Source organism: Sus scrofa, chromosome 13, assembly GCF_054392235.1.
Source record: "Sus scrofa isolate SSC_HxYL_T2T_F1_AM1 chromosome 13, Sscrofa_HxYL_maternal_Yorkshire_Landrace_v2.0, whole genome shotgun sequence".
Lineage (NCBI taxonomy): Eukaryota > Metazoa > Chordata > Mammalia > Artiodactyla > Suidae > Sus > Sus scrofa.
The window spans coordinates 38413314-38432500 of record NC_139395.1 but is presented as its reverse complement, the minus strand read 5'-3'; the positions used below and the strand labels follow the sequence as shown (position 1 = coordinate 38432500).

The window sequence follows — 19187 nt, the reverse complement described above, 5'->3', positions numbered from 1 at the left end:
TTGTGCAGTCCTGGTCTGTAACAGTTCTGTGTGTTTCCAAATTTCCTTATTTGTTGATGGTGTTAATCAGGTTCACTTTGCCTACCTCTTCTCTCTTTGGCCATGGAATTATTAATTTATTTCCATACTCTAACACGTTCTTTGTCTTAAACTGTCAGATTTTTTTTTCCCTATGCAGCATGCAGTGAATTCAATATGCTTGTATTTGTCCTTCCAACTGAAGGAAGATACAAGTGTGTCTTACTCATGTCTGTGTCTGGGTGCTTTATAATTTAGTACGAGCCCAGGAATATCATGAGTAGAACTCAGAAATATAATGAATATAATAGAAATGTAAGAAGAAAAAAAAGTCAAAATCCAAGTTTTTGAATAAGCAGTTAAATCAGCTATTGAGGCCACCTGGCTTTCTTAAGGGTGGGAGACATCTTAGTGGGCCCAGTCGGGGCAGGGTTTGTGTTGAGAGCCTGAGGGATCATTAGGTGATGGGCCACTTGATTCACTTCTCTCATACTCTCTCTCGTAGGCTACCTGGCTGCCAATAGCTCCTGCCAAGGGAGCACCACAATGTGGGCAGTTGGGACCGGGCGAATGCAAGAAGCTGGGGAGCGAGGTTGGCTCTGTACTTGTTATCTATGCATGATGGTTTTGTGGTCCTGGGGAAGCTACAAGCCTGAGGCTCTTCCCACCTCCCCTCCCCATTCAGGCAGGCCCAGCATTTTGTTCCCTCCAATTAACTGCACATAACAACAAGGAGTGAAACCAAGTGATTTAAGTAATAATTTATCATGTTCAGTTCACCATTAACAGCCATCTAGTGTTTCCTTTGCCCTTTTAAATGTCTTTGTTCTGATGCTCAGCTCTTTAGTGTATTCCATAAGCTTTTAGTGAGTGCTTCCACTCCCTCCCTTCCACTTTCTCTCCCGCCTCTTGCCTTCGTTGAGCTTTGAAGCACTAGCCTTTCTGGAAGCAGCTGAGCCACCGCTCACCTAGCATCCTTGTCCCATTTAATAGGGAACTAGAGTGTTAAGAACATGAACTCCAGGGTGGGTGCTGAGAGATGTGAGGGAAGAGGATATAGGCTTTGTCCTGGATCAGCTTTCAGTCTGACTGGGGAGGTGAGGTTCATCCATCATGAAGCAGTCAGAGGAGGAAGGGAGGGGACAGTATTTGTCAATGTAGGCAAAGTAAGGCCTTGCTGTGAGGAAAACTCCCTGGAGGAAAGGACTAAGTTCTGGCTGTTAGTGTGGGCTTGGAGAGGCAGTATAGGAGAGAGCAGCCCATGCAGGGGCCTGTGCAAGCACACATGTGGGTTTGAGCAAATCTGGTATTGAGGGCTGGTGAGGTGAGGTCGGAGAGATGAACCTTTGCCAGGCTAGTGCTGGTTAGGGGAGCCTTTTGTATGCCTGCTTGCTAGTTTGTCTCTACAGGATTGCCTGGCCTATCAGCCTTCTTTTCTTTTTTTCTTTTTTTTTTTCTTTTTAGGGCCACACCTGTAGCATGCAGAAGATCCCAGGCCAGGGGTTGAATCAGAGTCACAGCTGAGGCCTATACCATAGCCACAGCAAACACTCATTGGATCTGAGCTGTGTCTGGGACGTATGCTGAGGCTTGCGGCAATGCTGGATCCTTGAGTCACTGAACAAGGCCAGGGATTGAACCCGCATTCTCACAGAGACTCCCATCCTGAGCCATAATGGGAACTCCACCTCTTTTTCTCCCCCCCTCCATTTTATTTTTTTTGTGTTTTTAGGGCCACACTTGCGGCATGTGGAGGTTCCCAGGCTAGGGGTAGAATCAGAGCAATAGCTGCCAGCCTATGCCACAGCCACCACAACGCAGGATCCAAGCCACGGATTTGTGTGGTAATCCAATGAGGTGGAGACATACTTCTTACTAAAATTTCTTTTGGGAGAGAATATTATTTATTAGAAAGATATATTCAGATAAATTGTTTGAGATGGCAGGTGACCCCAAGAGCATCCATGTTAAAAAACAGAGGGGGGCATCTTTGAAACTGTTATGCTCAGGGCATCAAAAGAAATTTGCCTCATTTCTGAGAGTAAGGATGGTGGGAAATTTAGGTAAATAGAAAGAATCAAGGGTCCATTGGGATTGTGGAAAGCCAAGAGAGATCCTCTAGGGCCAGAAATGAGGGGCAGCAGGAATGGATGCAGGTGACAACAGAGGAACAGGCAGCTAACATCTGTGCTACAGATAAAAGGACACATTCTGTTTTGTTCTTTGTTTTGCCTGCACCCCTGGCATGTGGAAGTTCCCAGACCAGGGATTTAACCCTTGCCACAGTTGCAGCCTGTGCCACAGCTGGGGCAGTGCTGGATCCTTAACCCACTATGCCACAGGGAACTTCCAAGGACGCGTTCTTTTAATGTTAACAGCCACAGGATCAAACAGGTCTGCAGGTTTCGGTTGGACCACTTTTTGTGGAGATAGTTGGGGAGGTTTTGTGCTCAGGATTTTAGAGAGAGAAATGGTCTCCTCCAGTTTAGGTTTTGACATGAAGCAATTAACCTGAGACCACATGGTGAACTGAGGAGGAAGGCCTTCTGATTTCTCCTGTGACGTCCAATCATTCTGTTTCTGAACTTGAGTGTCAGCAGACATTGTCTCTCTCTTACACACATTGTGAATTCATATCCAGGTATCTTACTAAATTTCTATAGAAATGTCAGTATCCAATTTCTACTTAGGAAAAAGCAGAGAAAGAAAGCTGATATGTCATCTCAGGGGACCCTGAACTGCAGCCCCTGGACCACCTTCAACTTCCAATGGAGGGTGGAATGGGCAGGTCAAGAAGGCAGCTTCATAGTCAGGCCAGATGTGTTTCTTCCTGTTGCTGCAGCTCACCTCCTTTTCTCTGTGTTCCCTAAGGAGTGACTGTGCAGATATCTGTGCAGATGTCCCAGCAGGCCACTGAGTTTTTGCTCAAAGCCTAGACCCATTCTTCTCTTTTACAAGCTTGGTGGTGCTGCCCTTTAAGACTTTTCCTTGCCCTTTCCTCTTCCCTTCCTCCTTAACAAGACTAAACCAAGAAGAATGAAGCCAGGGTAAATTGAGAAAATGTTGGAAACCTATTAAGTGTGGCTACAAGTTTATTGTAATTCATAAGTTAATTATAGCCTTTTTGACTCCCAGCCAGTCCCTTCGCTGGGCATCCATATAGACTTGGCCACCTATCCCAGCCTCAGGCTGGCGGCATGCCTGTCTGTCTGCCTTGTTCCTTCCCTCCCTCCCTCCTGCACAGTTAAGTCAGTAACCTATGTAGCTACTCTTTCCTGGAGCTCAGATGTGGCTGGGGCTGTGGTAGGTATAAAGAATTTGGAGTGTGTATTTTTATCCATGTGAGAGGCAGGGACCTGGTAGATAGTGGAGGATCCTTTCCCTTACCCAGCCATAAACATTTATTTTGGCTTGTATCTTACAAAGTGTTATCCCCTGATCACTTAAATCTCATGAATCCTTTGTACAGTTAGTGTTATCACTGTACATTCAGGTGTTTATGGATGAAGAAACTGAGAGAGAAATTTTGCAAAGAGATTGATCACACAGCTGTTAGAACAAGATGGGATTTAAGACCAGATTTGGTTCTAAGGTGTGTGTGTGTGTGTGTGTGTGTGTGTGTGTGTGTGTGTGTACGCGCGTTTGCTCTCTACACTGTATTGGTTCTCAAATAATAGTAAAGCTGTATCTTTGTATAACATTTAAGAACATACAAAGGGAAGTTCATTCCTTTTGCCTTATTTAATCCTTAAAACACTTTCATATTGCTGCTGTCCCCATTTGGGAGTTCTTTAGGAGTTGCTTCAACTTGGGGGATCCATCCCCAGGTTGGCAGTGGGAGCCACCAGACCTCTGTTGATTGTTTTGGAGTCAGGCTTCTGAGCAGGGAAGGTCACTAAGCTCCTTCCACAGGAATTTTGTATCTGAAAATGAAAAAGATCAGCATGTAAACACAGGGACTGGGAGTGGCCGTTTTCTGTCCTGAGAAAGCCTGTATATAGTATGACAGGAGAAAAAAGAGGCTGGGGAAAGCAACAGAACTAGGAGAGGCAGAACTTCCAGAATGTCCTGAAGGTTTTCAATCTTTTCTTCTATTCTATGAGAGTCAGCAGCTTCTCAGGGGTGTCAGGGACACCCCTGTTCTCTGCCATTAAAGTCTCTTTAGGATTAGGATTTTCTTAGATGCAACTAAATGAGTCTTCAATAGTACATATCAGAAATGGAAGCAGAGTGAACTAACTGCTGAATTTGGGTACAAGAAGTGAAAAGTAGGAGATTAGAGGATGGAACGTTTTTCACTGTTGTGTTGTAGGAGATCTCATGATCGTGAGCTGGGCATTGAAGCCTTGCTCACAACCTATATGTAGGTAACCCTTTGGCAATCCTTGTGGAGGGAGAGAAGAGTACATAGGAATCAATGGGCTAAGGATCTGGCATAATTACTGCTGTGGTTTGAGTCACTGCTGTGATACAAGTTCAGTCCCTGGCCCTGGAACTTATGCATGCCATAGGCATGGCCAAAATAAAAACAAAACAAAACAAAACAAAAATAAGTTTCTGAGTATAGCAGGTGCTTTTGGTACCTCTGCCACATTCCGTCAGACTTCCTCTGATTTCAGCTATAGCTGTGGTGGACCACTCCTGTGCACTAATAGGGTCTGCCTTGCTCTCTTGGGTCTGTCTTGCTCTCTTGGCTTTTCTTTCTCAGTGTTTTCTCCAAAGCCAAGGGAGCTCTCTCAGCCCACGAGCAAGGGTTGCCCAGAGACTTGGAAGTGGGGGAGAAGTTAACCCCCACTGAGACTGGAGGATCTGCTTCCAAGATGGCTTACTCACATGGCTGGTAAGTTGGTACTGGCTGTTGGCAGGAAGCCTCAGCTCCTCCCAATGTGGAATTTCCATAAGGCTGATTGAATGCCCTCACAGCATGATGGCTACCTCCCTCCAGAGGGGCAATCCTAGAGAGCAGGAAGAAGCTATGTTGCCTTTTATGATCAAGCCTCAGAAATGACATACTGTCACTTCTGCAGTATCATGTTAGTTATTCCTGTTCAGTTAAGGATAGGGCTACATGAAAACATGAATATCAGAGGTAAGGGTCATCAGGGCCATTTTAGAAGTTGGTTACCGTAACGCCTCTGTGCGCAACCCTCAGCCAATAGGGGATGTAAGCCAGAGGACAAATGCCTACCTCCTAATTGTCAAATACATTCTGCATAGCTCCTTGAAAGCTCCCCCAGAGAGGCTGAGCCCCAGTTGGCCAGATCAGTAATCAGCTGAAGAGCATACCCTTTATTGGCTTCTCCTCCTTCTTAGCCTTCCGTTCCTCTCTCCCTATTTCCTGTGATCACCTCCCAAACAAACTCTTGTGCTGAAGTGCTTATCTAATGCTTTTGGAGGAACCCAAACCAAAACACAAATGTAAAATTATCTAAAATAATTTTGAGGAGTTCCCCGGTGTCTCAGTGGGCTAAGGATCTGGCATTGTCACGGCTATGTCTCAGATGGCTGCTGTGGTGCAAGTTTGATCTCTGGCCTGGGAACTTTGGCATGCTGTGAGCATGGCCAAAAAACCCCCCCATTTTTTGGAAATGAGCTGATCACAAAAGTATGTGATGTGCTGTGTTGTTGAAATATTGATGGCTGATCATGTAGAGGGAGCTCATAGAGGAATATCATGGTCACGAAAGACTACATGAAAGCAGCAGGAATTAAGAAATGGATGGATTGGGGAAAAGGGCAAAAGAGAAGGGAAAGAGGAGAGCAGTACCCTGAGCAAGACAGAGGACAGAGAAGAGAGGGATGCTGGGGCAGGAGTGGTCAGTGTATGGAACAGTCTACCAGGAAGGGGCTAGGGCAGACTGTCTACTGGGGAGGCCACTGTGATAGTCCAGTGAGAGGTGAGAAGGGCTTGTACCTCTGGAATTGAAGAATGGAAGTGAAGAGCGAGATCTTACAAAGGAGGACATACCAGGGCTTCCTTCCCAGAACCAGATATATAGGATTGAGCCAGTGTTGGGTTTCAGAAAGGACTGTGAGGAGATAAGCAGTTCTTTTATTTGTCACAAATAATTATTAAACACATATTAAATGTGTGTTGTTGTAAGCATGGAACCATAGCAGTGATCAAGATCATGAGCTGTGTCCTCAACAAGCATGTTTTCCATAAGGATCTAACTAGGAGTCTTCCTGAGAGCCCTGTAGGCACATGTTTACTAGGAAATGGATTCTGTACTTCTCAGAACTGTGTCCCCAGAATAAGTCACAGCCAGTTCTCCTTGGTTTGCTCATTCCAAGTTGCCCTACAGAATGTTCTGCTCACTTTGGCTGCTCTCAACTTCTGCTGTAGTGTACATCACACTGTCAGCATTACTCCTTAACATCTCTTCATGTGCATGGATGTCTTCTTGTCTGTGAGATGTCAGCAGTGGTGCACATTAGGGAAACAGTGGTTATACATTAAAATAATCAGAACTTAAGACAATGTCTGTGCCACACCTGAGACTCAATACAAGCTCAGGTTCAAACTCAGTGGGATCCAAGTGGTATTCAAGGTTATGCAAAGTATCCCTTCATCTTAGCCGCCTCCTCTTCTATACACGTCAAACCATTTGAGATTGTCTACACACACCCTGACCTTCCAGGCTTGTGTGTCCTGACTCATGCTTTTCTTGGAAAGCCCACCCCTCCTTTCTCTGCACGTTGAGTTCTTACTCATTTTCTGAGCTTCAGCTCGAAGCCCACCTACCTTTTCTTGGGAGCCTCCCCAGAATGAGTTGCTTTCTGCTCCATGCTGTGAAGGCCTCTGCAATTTGCTTGCAGCTCCTTGATGCTCTCATTTTTTGTTTTATAGTTCTTCATACACCTTTATTTCTCATAAAGAGAGTGCAGACTGCTCAAGGTCCCAGGTCTTGTTTTGGTATTTCCAGGTGCTTTGCAATAGTGGAGGTTCAGTGTCATCTTTGCTAAATCAACAGATGGGAGGCATGGTTGCTAAAGCTGCTGCTAAAGCTGATGCACCATACTTGGCCACTGATGCTGAAGCAGATCAGTTTATCAGGTGGCAGGGCTGAGACTGGCAAGGTCTTGCTTGCCTAATGGCACTTGAGGGAGGTGATGCTGCAGTATGGCTTGAGGGATGCAAGTGTGGGCGCCCTGGCATTGACCGCTGTTATTATGAGGACCCAGCACAGGTGCTCTGCTCCTTCTTTCAGTGCATGTTTGCTTTCCCTAAGTTCTCCACAGGAGAGGTGAATCAGGGAAGTCCTGACTGCAAACCCCATACTGCTCACATGGCCTGAGTTTGTGTATTACTCTTTGTCACTTAAGTCCTTACATTTGGAATAATTTTCACTTACTTGAAGATGAAACTAGAAAGATTCTTTGAAACTTCAGAGTGGGAAGTCTGAATCTGACTCTTAATAGCTTAGGGAAATAATATTTGCAAAGAGTTTATGTTAAAAAAGACCAGAGCCTCTTAAGATAATGGGTTTAGAGGCCTACTTTACTTCTTCAAACACACGTTTTTATCCATGTAAAAAATAGTTCTTAACTCTAGGTACTTCTTTTATTCTTTGATCTTCTCTTATTTTGAGAGTCACCCTAAAATCAGATAAGGCTGTAGAACTCTTCTGATCACTGCCTTAAAAAGTCAGGTCATGTATGCTGTGTCAGATCTGGTACTAATTCCATCCCATGGCTGTGATTTCACTTCCTCTTCATGGGATCTAGGTGTTGAGTCAGTAGGGGGAGAAAAGAAACCAGGCCTTTTTCTTCCTTGAATAAATAGACTTTTGGACCTCCCTTGTGGCGCCGCACGTTAAGGATCTGGTGTTGTCACTGTAGTGGCCTGGGTCACTGCTGCAGCATCAGTTTGATTCCTGGCCCCAGGAACTTTTGCTGCTGGTGTGGCCAAAAAAAAAAAAAAAAAAACCCGAAAACAAAAGATACTTGTCTCTAGTCTTTGCAGTGTTTTCACAGCTAATATCACATTTGCTTCTTTTTTTTTCTCCATTTTTTTAATTACTCAAATGAATTTATCACATCTGTAGTTGTATAATGATCATAACAATCTGATTTCACAACATTTGCTTCTTAGGACTAAGGAGGTTTGAAAAATTATCCCATTTTATAGGGAGAAAATTAGGGTTCAGAGAAATTGTGTAATCCAACTAATACCACACAGCTTATAGTGGTATAGCCCAATTCTTTTGACCAGTATTTAGTGCCTCTTCTGGCAGGACCAAAATCTGCCTTTGATTCCAATCCAAAATGTCCTTAAACACCTACTTCTTACTTTCTGCTTCCTTATAAACACACATCCTATATCCTTTACCTCAGGTGGCTAACAGCTAGCCTCTGGAAAATGACAGGGGCTGAAAATAGCTTATAGTATGACACTGCCCGGAGAAATTTCAAATTTCCCTAAGAATTAATAAAACAGAAGCCTACCCAGAAGAGTTTTAGGTTTGGTGACAGGTCTGTTTTAGAATTGCTTTGGTGGAGTTCCCGTCGTGGCGCAGTGGTTAACGAATCCGACTAGGAACCATGAGGTTGCGGGTTCGGTCCCTGCCCTTGCTCAGTGGGTTAATGATCCTGTGTTGCCGTGAGCTGTGGTGTAGGTTGCAGACGCGGCTCGGATCCGGCGTTGCTGTGGCTCTGGTGTAGGCCGGTGGCTACAGCTCCGATTCAACCCCTAGCTTGGGAACCTCCATATGCCGCGGGAGCGGCCCAAGAAATAGCAACAACAACAAAAGACAAAAAAAAAAAAAAAAAAAGAATTGCTTTGGTGGCCAAGGGGTCTTCTTGGTGTCTATTATGACCGACACATAAGCAGGCATGTATTTTCGTAGATCTGAACCCCAGTGTTGATAGGACAAGAGAGAAGAAAGGAGGAGGAGCTAAATGGGTGCCTTGTGAGCAGTTTCACATGTGGCCCTCAGTAGGTCTTGGCGGGGGGCGGGGGAGCGAGCAAGACCCTACAGCCCTCAGGTTAGGTGACCTACAGGCTAAGCTGAGTGCAGAAACAGTATGGCTTTTTAGATAGACTTTTCTGTATTTTTCTCACTCGCTTAGATGAGGCCAAAGGGAAAAAAAAAAACAAAAAACAAAAAACCTGTTTCTTTATTAATGATGCTTTCTGCAGAGTTAGATTAAGTGATGATTAAAGGCAGATGCTTCCAAAGTATAAATGTAAGTACCATCTCAGTCACTTCTCTGGTTACAGGGTTTCCTACACGATTCTTTAAAATCACTTTGGCTCTCTTCCCATTTGCCTTCCTCCACACTCTCCACCCAGCTTTGGAACCGCCTCTCCCAGAAGGGCTTCAATTGCCAGGAGCAGGAGCAGGAGCTCAGACTGTGAGAGACTTGCTCTGTGGAGAGCTTCAAGAGGTACTCCTGAGGCCGATGCCTGGAGCCACCTTACCAGGAGGTGGGTAAGTCCCCTGGGCTGGGGGTAGCCCTGTTCTTCTGTCCTTTCAAGGCTGGATCTGACACTATGGAACTTGCCCTGTTTTTTTCATCAGGATGGTGTACAGGCCTTTTGTAATCTTTTCCTGCTCAAATCAAAGGTAGAGACCAGATACAAGATACATGGCTCAGATGATGGGGTCCATCAGGTGGTTCTCCTTTCACATGCTCTGAGAGGAAATGAGGGCATGGGAATAGGAAATATCTGGCTAGCTGGCCTGTTAGGTGCTCACAACCCTAGATTTTGTGTCAGGAATTAAACTTTTCTAGAAATGATGAGCTCAGATCTTGCCTCCATCTGAGGCTGTGGTTGCAAATCCGCCAAATATTTTCTGAATTCCCTGTGGCCAATCAACAGAATCAGAAATTGATGTACCAAGGGTTTTTGTTTGTTTGTTTGTTTGTTTTCTGAAGAGCTAACAACCTAATCTTGGAATTGGCTTTGGACTGAGATCAAATAGTTTAAAGTCTGTTCTTGTCTGTTTGCTTTCTGATTTTCTTATGGTATCTATGAAGGAAAGAATATGTATTCTTGTAACACATGTAAATGAACATGGCTTATATATCACCATAGTTAAGAGTTTGTTATGCAGTCCACCATCCGAAATGGATGAGGTGGCCTCTGATAGGATACATCCCCCATTAAGCTGTCTGATTTGGGTGAATAGGAGGGCGTCATGGTGGAGCCAGTAGAATGCCTGTGGGAGTGACATGTGAATGGGGGGGGTGGTAGTGGTAGTGAGGCTGATGTCCAGGGGAGAATGTCACACACAGTGTGGTGCCATAGACCCAGCCCAACTGTGCTGGAAGCTGTGTGACTTTCTCTTCCTGACTTCCTTTTCTCACCTCCTTGTGAGACATCTTAGCTTAAGTATGAGGAATGAGGCACGTAGGTGGAATTGCATAGGGGTGATTGTTTGGGATTGAGATTCTCCAGCATTTATGGGATCATAGGCAAGTGCCTCCATTTCTCTAAGCCCTTCTGATAAAATGTAGATGATATAGTAATATCTACCCTATAGCTTTCTTGGGAAATCATGAGAGATAATCCATTTAAGGTGTTTGGCAGTGCTTAGCCTATAGCTCTGAACCTTACTAACCTCAGTGTGGACTTTTGGAATTTTATGTTGTGTGGACCAGATTCATGCCAAAAGGTTCTGGTTGTGCAGCCACAATCCTTTTGTGACTTCCCTTACCAATTAGGGTAAAGTGTGAGGGTCAGGTTGTCTAGTTTGGTTCTTTACCTGGAGAGAAAGCTAGAGAGAAACATTAGTCAAAGGAAGAGGTAAGGTTAAAGTTTCTGCCTCTTGGGGGAAAAATTCACCTTAATTCCAGATGAATATTTCCTTTTAGAAACGCCTCAAGCATAATATTTATCTTGTGAGTTTGTTCTGCTGATTAAATGATGTAATGTATATTATCATACTCAAAATTTTGTCTAGAACAGGATAGATACCATTAAATGACATTTTTCATTGTGAAAATGTTTGTGATACTGTGTTAATTGAAAAACTCATGAGGTATGTGATAAATTCATTTGAGTAATAAAAAAATGCTTAAAAAAACTCATGAGGTAAAATTGCATACACGTTATAATGACAACTATGAAAGTATGTCCACAAAAAGACTACAGTAAAGAAATACACCAAAATGTTAAAACTTGCCTGTATTAGGTGGCTTTGGTTTGTGAGTAATCATTTCGTTTTCTTGTTTTTTGAATTTTATCTAATGGATAATTCTATCAGGCCATGCCCTGGCAGGAAACATTCAAACTGGGCATTTCGAGGTTGTTTTATTGAAGGGACATTTTACAAAAGTTCAAGCAGAGTTACAGTAACAGAAACAAGCGAGTGTGCTGTTCTCAGGTTGTGGTGAGAGTAGAGTGCCATCACAGCCCACATTTGAAGGGGCCAAGGAGGTAGATGCTATAGAGCCGGAGAGAAAGCTGTGTGGTTGGGCCATCTGACAGGAACTCTGGCATGAGGCCGCCATCAGGGAGAATTGGGGAAGAAATCCCTGACCTCATTCTCCACCACTCTCTGGGTCTCTTGCTGGTGCCTCCCATTGGCCAAACTCAACCAGAAGCTGGAGTTCAGGGGGCTCCAGTTAGGGTTCCATGTGATTAGCTTCATGTGCACTGAGCAGAGTACAGAAGAATGGGGAGAGGGCTGTAGGGCAAGTTGAAGTCGGCCAGCACAGTGAGGTTATGTAACATTTGTAGTTATAGTTAAACTCATAAATAAGAAACAAAACCCCTTTGCTTCCCTTAATGCTTTCATATACGAGTCCTCCTCCCTCTCTCCTCCCAGCTTGATGACTTCCAGTCTTCATAACCATACCTTCCTCTGGGCTTCTACAGCCCCCAGGGCTTCCCCTGGTGTAGCCGTACTCATCATGTGGTTTCATCCCTCATGCTTGACTTGTTTGATTCCCCACACCATTGTAAGATCCTTGAGGGCTGGGATGGTATTTTATACCACTTTGCAGTTCCAGCACCAAGTGTAAATGGATGAGCAGTTGGAGTTTAGATCTGAATACCTCTATAAGCTATAGATTTGAAGTAAGGCCTGGGGTTAGTTACCAAAACTTAACTTAGAGTGAATTAGGTCTATGCCCGAAGAATTTAGGGTCTTTGCTTAAGGAAGAGACGCTTTGGCCCTTTTTCCCAGATAAGTGTTTGTTTTCTGTCTGTTCAGTGGAAGTTAGCCTGCTGAGCCCAGGCCAGTCCTCAGAAGAGCATGAGCAGAGCCCTGACAGGCAGCTTCCCACCTCTCTTGCAAGTCTAGCCCATTACCTGATGGAGGTCAGGCAGAGCCTCCTCACGGGCCTCCCCATCTCCATGATTTCCATGTGTCAAACCATAATTTGCATGTTGCTGGCTTCTTAGTTTAGGACTGCAAATTCAGATTAAGCTTGCTTTTTTTTCTGACTCAAGGAGATTTAGAGCCTGTCATTGTACCTGATGTTTTGACTCTGTTTTGAATCAGAGGATATTTTGAGCCCTTGGGGAATTTTTACAATCCTTTCACAATCCTGTGAAGGTGACATACATGCACTTAATTCAAATAGCTTAGGAGGAAAAATTGTTGGGAAGGATATAACGTGAAAAGTAATGTATCTCCACCTTCATTTATTTGTCTACTTAGTCTCACTGTTAGCCATTTCAGTTTTTCAGTCTTCTGGTCATTGTCTCCCTTAGCTCTAAATAATTCTCTTATATTTGTTTCTTTCTTTTTTCTTATTTTTATTTTTCTAATTAAAATTTTTTTTTAAGTTTTGTGTGTTTTTAGGGCCACACTAGCAGCATATAGAGGGTCCCAGGCTAGGAGTTGAATTGGAGCTGCAACTGCTGGCCTTTGCCACAGCCACAGCAATGAGGGATCTGAGCCACGTCTGCACAGCTCATGGCAACATCAGATCCTTAACCCACTGAGCGAGGCCAGGGATCATACCTGCATCCTCATGGATGCTAGTCAGATTCATCTCCACTGAGCCACAATGGGAGCTCTGATTTTTATTTTTTATTAAAGTGTAGTTGATTTACAATGTTGTGCCAATTTCTGCTACATAGCAAAGTGACTCCGTCATACATGTATACACATGCTTTTTTTTTCATATATTATTTTCCATCATGGTTTATCCTAGGCTTTCTTTCTCTCTTTTTTTGGCTGTGCTCGTGGCATGCAAAAGTTCCTAGATCAGGGATCAAACCTGCACCGCACTTGGAATCTGTGCCACGGCAGTGACAGTGCTGAATCCTTAAGCACTAGGCCACCAGGGAATTCTGCTTCTATACTTGATTTATCAAGTTTAAGTAGAAATTATTGGATTGTTCCTATGTGAGATGAGAAATTTACTTTGTTGATAGTAATCCCTCTGACCTTCCCATGATTTCTTCCAGTTTTTGTTTTGCACTTGATTACGTGTATAATTTTAAGGAATAGACTTACATTTGTATTACTTGATCCATTAACCTTCCGTAGAATGTTTTGATTCTTCAGGTGTTTCAGATGAAGATGATGCCTCCGAGCATCCCTTTATCTTTTCTCTCCAACTCCAACTTTCAATGAAATTTTATAATATTTATTTATTTATATATGATTTTTACTTTTTCCATTATAGTTGATTTACAGTGTTCTGTCAATTTCTACTGTACAGCAAAGTGACCAAGTCATACATATATATATTCTTTTTCTCACATTAACCTCCATCAAGTTTCACACAAATGAGTATATTTATTCCTGTGTTATGCAGCAGGATCTCATTGCTTATCCACTCCAAATGAAATAGTTTGCATCTATTAACCCTAGACTCCCAGTCCATCCCACTCCCTCCCCCTTGGCAACCACAAGTCTGTTCTCCAAGTCCATGAGTTTCTTTTCTGTGGAACAGTTCATTTGTGCTGTATATTAGATTACAGATATAAGCAATATCATATGGTATTTGGCTTTCTCTTTCTGACTTACTTCACTTAGTATGAGAGTCTCTAGTTCCATCCATGTTGCTGCAAATGGCATTATTTTGTTCTTTTTTCTGGCTGAGTATTTTTTTCTTTTTTCCATTGTGTATATGTACCACATCTTCTTAATCCATTCATCTGTCAATGGACATTTAGGTTGTTTCCATGTCTTGCCTGTTGTGAATCGGGCTGCAATGAATATATCGGTGCATGTTATCTTTTTCAAGGAAAGTTTTGTCTAGATATATGCCCAAGAGTGGGATTGCTGCATCATATGGTAATTCTATATTTAGTTTTCTGAGATACCTCCATACTGTTTTCCATAGTGGTTGTACCAATTTACATTCTCACCAACAGTGCAGGAGGGTACCCTTTTGTCCATACCCTCTCCAGCATTTGTCGTTTGTTGACTTGTGAATCATGGCCATTCTGACTGGTGTGAGGTGGTACCTCATAGTAGTTTTGATTTGCATTTCTCTAATAATTAGTGATGTTGAGCATTTTTTCATGTGCTTGTTGGCCATCTGTGTATCTTATTTGGAGAAATGTCTGTTCAGGTCTTTTGCCCATTTTTCAATTGGGTCGTTGGCTTTTTTGCTGCTGAGTTGTATAAGGTGTTTGTGTATTTTAGAAATTAAGCCCTGTCAGTTGCATCATTTGAAATGATTTTCTACCATTCTGTAGGTTGTCTTTTTGTGTTTTTTTTAATGGTTTCCTTTGCTGTGCAAAAGCTTGTCAGTTTGATTAGGTCCCATTGGTTTATTTTTGCTTTTATTTCTATTGCCTTGGGAGACTGACCTAATAAAACATTTGTATAGTTGATGTTAGAGAATATTTTGCCTATGTTCTCCTCTAGGAATTTTATGGTGTCTTGTCTTATATTTGGGTCTTTCAGCCATTTTGAGTTTATTTTTGTGCATGGTGTGAAAGTGTGTTCTAGTCATTGATTTACATGCAGCTGTCCAGTTTTCCCAGCAATACTTGCTAAAAAGACTGTCTTTCTCCTATTTTGTATTCTTTCCTCCTTTGTCAAAGATTAATTGACTGTAGGTGTTTGGGTTTATTTTTGGTTTCTCTATTCTATTCCATTGGCCTGTATGTCTGTTTTGGTACCACACTGTCTTGATTACTGTAGCTTTGTAATACTATCTGAAGTCTGGGAGAGTTATGCCTCCTGCTTGGTGTTTGTCACTCAGGATTGCTTTGTCAATTCTGGTTCTTTAATGGTTCCATAGAAATTTTTGGATGGTTTGTTGTAGTTATGTGAAAAATGTCATGGATAATTTGATAGGGATTACATTGAGTCTGTAGTTGCTTTGGGTAGTATGGCCATTTTTATGATATTAATTCTTTCAACCCAGGAGCATTGAATATCTTTCCATTTCTTTGAATCCTCTTTAATTTCTTTGATTGATGTTTCATAGTTCTCAGCATATAAGTCTTTCACCTCCTTGGTCAGGTTTATTCCTAGTTATTTAATTTTTTGGGGTGTGATTTTAAAAGGTATTTATTTTTTATATTCCTTTTCTAATATTTCATTGTTAGTATACAGAAATGCAACTGATTCCTGAATGTTAATCTTGTGTCCTGCTACTCTGCCAAATTCATTGATCAGTTTGAGTAGTTTTTGTGTGGAGTCCTTAGGATGTTCTCTATATAGTGTCATGACATCTGCATATAGTAACAGTTTTACCTCTTCTCTTCTGATTTGGATATCTTTTATTTCTTTTGTTTGTCTGATTGCTGTGGCTAGGACTTCCAATGCTATGTTTTTTTTTTTTTTTTTTTTTTTTTGGTCTTTTTGTCTTTTTTGTTGTTGTTGTTGTTGCTACTTCTTTGGCCGCTCCCGCGGCATATGGAGGTTCCTAGGCTAGGGGTCCAATCGGAGCTGTAGCCACCGGCCTACGCCAGAGCCACAGCAACTCGGGATCCGAGCCGCGTCTGCAACCTACACCACAGCTCACGGCAACGCCGGATCGTTAACCCACCACGCAAGGGCAGGGACCGAACCCGCAACCTCATGGTTCCTAGTCGGATTCGTTAACCCACTGCGCCACGACGGGAACTCCCCAATACTATGTTGAATAAAAGTGGTGAGAGTGGACATCCTTGTCTTGTTCCAGATTTTAGTGGAAAGGCTTTCAGCTTTTCTCCATTGGGTATTATATTTGCTGATATTTGCTGTGGGTTTGTCATAAATTGTTTTATGTTAAGGTATGTTACCTCTATTTCCTCTTTCATAAGAGCTTTTTTTTTAATTATGTATGGATGTTGGACTTTGGAAATTTTATAACATTTGAATTCTGTTCTGTAATTATGGGTTTTTTTTTTTTTTTTGGCCACACCCATAGCATATGGAGGATCCCAGGCGAGGGGTCGAATCGGAGCTGTAGCTGCTGGCCTATGCCACAGCCATAGCAACATGGGATCCGAGCTGCTCCATGACCTACACCTCAGCTCACGACAACACCAGATCCTTAACCCACTGACCAAGGCCAGGGGTCAAACCTCCTTCCTCATGAATACTAGTCAGATTCATTTCCACTGAGCCATGATGGGAACTCCATGTTCTGTAATTATAATTAATTTTGTTTTATCTATCAGATGATTGTTAAGAAACTAATCTATAACCCTTATGTTATAATGATTTTGTAGCTACTAGTCTCTAAAACAAGGTACTATATTTGAACCCATAAAGAAGGGGATGGACTCTGATATCACTGACCTTCTGCTGCATGAAGGAGAATGTTCTGAGTATCAAGATCAAATGGACTCTCTTTTTTTCCTATTCTTATATTCTTTTGCCTGCTCAGATCATTCAGTTGGTTTCACATGTAAAACATGACTTTCTGAAGAACACTTTTGTTTTCATGGAATTTCTAATTATCTTTCTTTTTTACCTGTTAAGAAACCAGTTTCTTTCTTCCTTTCTTCCTTCCTTCCTTCCCTCCTCCCTCCCTCCTTCCCTCCCTATCCTTCCTTCCCTCCCTCTTTTCTCTCTCTTCCTCTCCCCCCACTTCCACCCCCCTCTTTCTCTTAGAAACCAGTTTCTTAATCATGTATATATATTTTCCTTTTGGCCACACCACAGTGTATGGAACTTCCTGGGTCAGGGATCAAATCTGAGCCACAGCTGCAGCTGGATCCTTAACCCGCTGTACCACAGTGGGAATTCCGCTTAATCATTTTTTTTTTTTTTGTTACAGAGAATTTACTTTATTCTTGAAGGATTTTTCTCAGGGCTTTCTGACTTCTCATTCTAATTGGATCAATTGCTTTTTAATGTAATTGAGGTGCAGTCAGCCTGGAATATTTTTATGGCCCTCTTGGGTTAGGTACACTGTTTCTGGGATACCATGCATTCTCCATTTTTTAATTCTCTTTTCTTTTTTCTTTCTTCTTCTTCTTTTTTTTTTTTTTAAGGCTGCACCCGAGGCATGTGGAGGTTCCAGGCCAGGGGTCAAATCAGAGCTGTAGCTACTGGCCTACATCGCAGCCACAGCAATGCCAGATCCAAGCTGCGTCTGTGACCTACACCACAGCTCATGGCAACACGGAATCTTTAACCCATTGAGCAAGGCCAGGGATTGAACCTGTGTTTTCAAGGATGCTAGTTAGATTCATTTTTGTTGAGCCACGATGGGAACTCCTGACTCTCTCTTCATTGTTTAGGAGTATATACTCGAATACTTTTTTTGTAAAGGTATTTAGTGTTTGAAAAATTTGACTCCATACTTGAGTATCAGTGAGGCTTAGCCAATTTAATTCTTTAACCAGTTTTAATTGAATTCTTTAATTAAATTATTTAATTTACCCAGTTTAATTCCTTTTTTGTGATTTTTCTTTCCTTAATTACTTAATGAATTTTATTACATTTATAGGTATACAACAATCATCACAAACAAATTTTTACAGCATTTCCATCCCAAACCCTCAGTGCATTCCCCCCACCCCCCAACCTGTCTCATTTGGAAACCATAAGTTTTTCAAAGTCTGTGAGTCAGTATATGTTTTGTAAAGAAGTTCATTGTGTCCATTTTTTAGATTCCACATGTTAAGTGATAGTATTTGATGTTGGTGTCTCATTGTCTGACTGACTTCACTTAGCATGATAATTTCTAGGTCCATCCATGTTACTGCAAATGCTGTTGTTTTGTTCATTTTAATGGCTGAGTAATATTCCATTGTGTATATGTACTACATCTTCTTTATCCATTCCTCTGTCAATGAACATTTAGGTTGTTTTCACGTCTTGACTATTGTATATAGGGCTGCCATGAACATTGGAGTACATGTGTCTTTTCTAGTCATAGTTTTCTCTGGATAGATGCCCAGGAGTGGGATTGCTTGATCAAATAGTAATTCTATTTTTAGTTTTCTGAGGAGTCTCCATACTGTTTTCCCCAGTGGTTGCACCAATTTGCATTCCCACCAACAGTGTAATAGGGTTTCCTTTTCTCCACACCCTCTCCAGCACTTATTGTTTGTAGAATTTTTGACAATGTCCATTCTGGCAGGTGTAAGGTGGTACCTCATAGTGGTTTTGATTTGCATTTCTGTAATAATGAGTGATGTTGAACATCCTTTCATGTGTTTTTTTTGCCATCTGTATGTCTTTGGATAATTGTCTCTTTAGATCTTCTGCCCATTTTTTGATGGGGTTGTTTATTTTTTTGGTACTGAGCTGTAGGAGGTGTTTATAAATTTTAGAGATTAATCCCTTGCCAGTCAATTGATTTGCAAAGATTTTCTCCCATTCTGTGGGTTGTCTTTTCATTTTGTTTAGGGTTTTAATTTAATTCTTTAATTAAATTAATTAATTTAACCAGTTTTAATTCTTTAACCAGTTTTCCATGCAGTGCAATTATTTTCTATACAGAAATGTTCAGAATTAAATATTTTTGCATAAATTTCACAATGAAGATTTGAGTATTTCCAGATTTTATCATTTATAGTTTGTGCCATACTGATTTTTATTAATTAATTAATTTAATTAATTCTGCATAAGAGGCCTCTGTTTCCACAGTCCATTTTTCCTGAGTCTACTTTTATTAAAGACTATTTGATTCTTTCCATCAATTTTTTTAACTTCATAAGATAACTTTTCTACACGTGATTTTATTTTGTCGAATTTATTTGTGTTGATAATTTTTATAAAGTCCTTTTTATTCCTGGGTCAGTTTTTATAGTTTTTAGTGTTACCTTTAAGATATAGTTCTTTAGTTATTACATTATGTATAAC

At 41.8% G+C, this 19187-nt stretch overlaps 1 protein-coding gene across 11 annotated transcripts in view; it reads left to right on the top strand.

Annotated features, from left to right (window-relative positions):
- SCN11A (sodium voltage-gated channel alpha subunit 11) overlaps positions 1-19187 on the top strand; it is an 89721-nt gene that overhangs the window by 903 nt on the left and 69631 nt on the right. For 3 of the 11 annotated variants that reach the window (XM_084990701.1, XM_084990699.1, XM_084990696.1), the window contains exon 2: positions 9314-9452. The exons of 3 other annotated variants lie outside the window; for them this stretch is intronic. The gene's annotated coding sequence lies outside the window, so the exon portion shown is untranslated. Of the gene's footprint in view, positions 1-523; positions 611-9241; positions 9453-19187 lie in introns of all 11 variants that reach the window. 5 more of the 11 variants (XM_021071678.2, XM_084990695.1, XM_084990703.1 and 2 more) reach the window with 4 other exon arrangements.